This window comes from Schistocerca nitens, chromosome 9 (assembly GCF_023898315.1).
Source record: "Schistocerca nitens isolate TAMUIC-IGC-003100 chromosome 9, iqSchNite1.1, whole genome shotgun sequence".
Classification (NCBI taxonomy): Eukaryota; Metazoa; Arthropoda; class Insecta; order Orthoptera; family Acrididae; genus Schistocerca; species Schistocerca nitens.
In genome coordinates, this window is record NC_064622.1 from 464,375,350 (window position 1) to 464,379,917 (window position 4,568).

Here is a 4,568-nt window from a genome sequence, read left to right on the forward strand (position 1 = left end):
GCCAAACGCCGCAGCGCGCGTGCGTCCTTCCTTCTTGCTTGCTTCTCCGTGCCGACGCTGCCTCTATTCCCGCACCCATTCGGCCGACAAGCACTGCGTCGACGACACAGCCGTTGGGCTCCGCACTGCGCGTACCGGAGTTACACGCGCACCCCCCTCGCGAACGCACGACTCATTGTCTTTGTTGTTTCCCCTCTTTCTTACGTCTTTGTTTCTTGTTTTTTTTTGTTTTTTCTTGTTCCTCCCACCGCCGCATGTGACACAATGGCCTCCCTCCCCCTTTCGTTCGTTGTCTCCGCTTTGTTTCTCTTTCTCATTGGTGCACGTCCGACGCGCTCCATTTCCACCACACCACGGCCATCGGCCTCCTCAACGGGCAGGCGCAGTGTGCCATTCTCCGGCGCACAAGCACACCGCCGCGGCTCGCTCTCCTCGCCCCCACGCCACGCCACGCAGCACAAATGATGCTGTCTCGCAACACGACACACGGTGCGCACACCCCCGACCACGCGGCTCTTAAAAGGCATGGCACCGGCGACATGCGCCGCCCGTGACGCACTCACTCGCCGCCGCGCCGCCCCCTGCGGACGCTGGAGCGGACGAAGCACTTCTGCACTTCGCGGCATCGACGCTCGACGCTGCCGCTATAGCGACGCCGCCCCGACCTCGCCCTCCGCCTGACTACTCCCGCCAGCTGCCGCCGGACATCCTTGCGGCCATCACTGAGAAGAACCGGGTCTACCGGGAGTGGCAGCGGACGAGAAATGCCAACACGAAGCGCCTTCTCAACAGGATGCGTCGGGACATCAGGGCCGCCATCGACGACCATCGCAACCGCGACTGGACCAACAAGGTCGCCACTCTTTGTCTTGAAGACGGCTCCGCCTGGCGGACGGCGAAGCGTTTCCTACGCCGCACGCAACGCATCCCTCCGCTGCTGGTTCATGGTCAGGCTGTCTGCGAACCATCTGCGAAGGCTGATGCCCTCGCAGACGTCTTCGAGGCCTCGTTTACGCCTATCGAAGACCCGGCTGACGCTGTCCACGACGCCCTGGTTGCTGACCGGCTCCCACGCTACCTGGAGGCACGCGACGACGACGACGTCATTGAGGAGACAACGGCGGAGGAGGTGTCTTCCATCCTGCGTGCCTTGAACCCCAGGAAAGCTGCGGGCCCAGACGAAGTTTCTAACGCCCTACTTCAGAAGTTGCCGCCCGTGGCTGCCACTCATCTTGCCGACGTTTTTAATGTCATCCTCCGGTCCTGCAGTTTTCCTCAGTCCTGGAAGCATGCAGAAATCGTGGCGATTCCGAAGATGGGGAAGGATCTGCGGCATCCCGTGAACCACAGACCTATTAGTTTACTGCCGGCCGTCTCCAAGGTCTTTGAAAGGGTGTACATCAGGCGGCTGCAGCGCCACGTCGACGAGGAAGGCCTCCTGCCCGAAGAGCAGTTCGGATTTCGCAGGGGCCACTCGGCCGTTCATCAACTCCTTCGGCTGGTGGAAGATGCGTTCGTCGCCCTCGAGCAGCGCGAGTTCTTCGGCGCGGTGTTCTTGGACGTGTCGCGCGCTTTCGACAGTGTGTGGCACCGCGGACTCTTGTTCAAACTGTTTGAACTTGGGGTCCCGACGTCGCACGTACGTCTCATCGCTTCCTATCTTGCCGATCGGACCTTCCACGTGCGGGCCGCGCAGGGCTTGTCCTCCGTCCGCCGCATCAACGCCGGTGTGCCACAGGGCTCGGTCTTGGGGCCACTCCTGTACTCGCTGTACACGTCTGATGCGCCGAAGATCGACCGTGTGCGGCTCGCCCTGTACGCGGATGACACGGCTCTCTATACCAGGAGCCTCAATGCCGCCGTCATGCGCCGCCGTCTGCAGCTCGCCGTTGACACCCTGGCAGCCTGGGCAGTCAAGTGGCGTCTCCAATTCAACGGTGTCAAGACCCAGTTCCTGATCGTCACCAGGCGCCTTGTTCCTGCAGGTTTTCAACCGCTCACCGTAGGTGGAAGCCCTGTCCCGTGGCGCCCAACGCCGCATTACCTCGGCGTCACCATCGACCGCCGACTCACGTGGGTTCCGCATATCCGCGAAGTGAAGGCCAAAGTGCGGAACCGGCTCCGCACCCTGTACCCGTTGCTGAACCCCGACTCCCACCTACCACCGCGGCTGGGCATCACCCTGTACAAGGCGCTGCTCCGTCCTGTACTCCAATACGCCGCGGTCGTCTGGGCGAACGCCGCCGACACGAACCTGAAGAAGCTGGAGACGCTGCAGAACCGCATCCTTCGGCTCGCCCTACACCTGCCTTACGATTTTCCCACCGCTCATCTTCACGACGTCGCGGAAGTACCTCTGCTCCGTGACCTCTTCCAGACGACCGCCCGCACCTTTTACGACCGTGCTGGCCGGTCGCACAACGCCGAAATCCGGACGCTGGGCCGCAAACTGCCGCGCAGCGTCCCCACCCGCTGGCCACACCTGCTCGCTATATAGCTAGCTCTGCAGACCTGTGCTGAGGAGACACCCAAGAAGACAACCCACATATGAAGACGCAACATCAGCATGCATGGGAGGCAAAGCATTCACTGCTGCGAACTCCATCATACATCGGAGGCAAAGTTATCTCCGTGCAGATCCACGCGACGACATGCGCCGCCCCGGCCCGCATCCGTCGTCTCACGTTCACTGCCGGCCGCGTCTGAGGCTACAACCGCACCACAACAACGGTCCCCTCCCGGCAACACATTTGTTGCACAAACACAACCGCCGAGCGCAGCGCGAGCCACCCACACGCGCCCTCCCCGTCTTTAAAGCCTCCGCGTCTCCTTTCTCCTTTCGCGCCCCTCCCATCTCCCGAATATGCCAGCAGCGGTGCCACTACCGCGAAACGGACACGCCTTCCGGGCCACATGCAAGGGCACGCCCACCACCAACTACTGCCATATTCGCGGAAGCAGTTAGGCAACACGCAACGCACTCTCCACCTACTTTCTCTCTCTCGTCCCTTCTCTTTAAAACACACAAACCAACCAACCACGGCTAACACACTGTTTCGCGACACCTTTGACTGCGTTATCTTGACCGTGACGGCAGCTATCGAACTTCCAATTCCCCACTAAACACACACACACACACACACACACACCCCTACATACACACCCTTCGCTACACCGGACAACAACAGCGTACACAACAGGAGGGCACACGAAACGGCAGGCAAGGGCAAGGCATTCTCATAGATTCCTCCTCCGAGCCATGTCGGCGAACGTTTCATCCGGGAAGGCAATGCAATTCAGCCGTCACCACGGCCGCGCCGTAAACGCCTTTCAGTGCGGCTGCAATGCACGGGAACGTTCCGTTGCTATAGACAGCGCCTCTCCGTTTTTCCCTGCTTCGTTTTCCGGTGATTGCTTCTCCATTTTGTTTGTTTTATTACTTTCCGTTCCCCTCCTCCACCATTGTGTCCGTCCCCAACAGTTTTGCTCATTCCACACGTTCTGCCCAGACACGACACTCGACCGATCAAAGGTCAGCCTTTCGTCACCGTTCGCGGCGCCGACGGTGCCACAGTGCGACTGGTGTGAACACCGACACGTTGCCATGACGCCGGTGTATAGCGCCGATATTGACAGTTACTCAGAGCCGCCGGATCGGATCACATCACCGACACACCTGCCATTTCACACCGGGGGACACAGACCAACGAAACGCGTGTACACCCATAACAACAAACAACGACCGTCGTCGTCTAGCCTCACGCTTACTGTACTCAACCGAACACATGTGCACCTTGAATGACGTGCGTGCGCACAACAGTCCAATCAATCATCAGTCAAACTGCAGAAACGGCTATCATCAAATCAAGGGCCCAATAGGTACACCACCGTGCGTGTCGCCTACCCCACCCGCCCGTACATTTCTTGGCGACTTCGTAATGGATGATAGTACGACACGTCCATTTAAAACGTCACCAACACACCAACGCGCCGTACAGCAAAGGGAATAGTCGACGGCAACACAACATTTCACCCTCGCCATCATGTATGATGTGACAACAGACACCCGCAGACGGCCGTAACGGTGACATCCAACAATCAATCAATCGCGAGGACTTTCAATTGCAGTCACGTGACTAACCGGGCAGACGGAGACAAAGAAATGAATCAGCGCCACAGACAGCACCAACACCTCCTATCTATCTATCTATCTATCTATCTATGTGTCGACAAACAACCACGCCAAGACTCGTGCACGCATTCCACGTCACACCGGCGGCAACCAAACCCTCGCGGCCGTACCCCAGTAACCACAACCACATTCGAGACCACACCACCACGGCACAGCAGCACCACCAGCTGCCTCGCAACCAACCAAACCGGGTAGCTATGCCGCCCCTCTCACTCACACACACACACACACACACACACACACACACACACACACAAACAAACAAACAAACAAACAATTCCGCTCTTCCCGCAAAGGCAATTTGGTGGCCCTGAAAAGGGCCGTTTTGCCGCTCTCGCAACGGAGGGAGCTTCCTTCCTTCCAAGAGCCGAAGTAA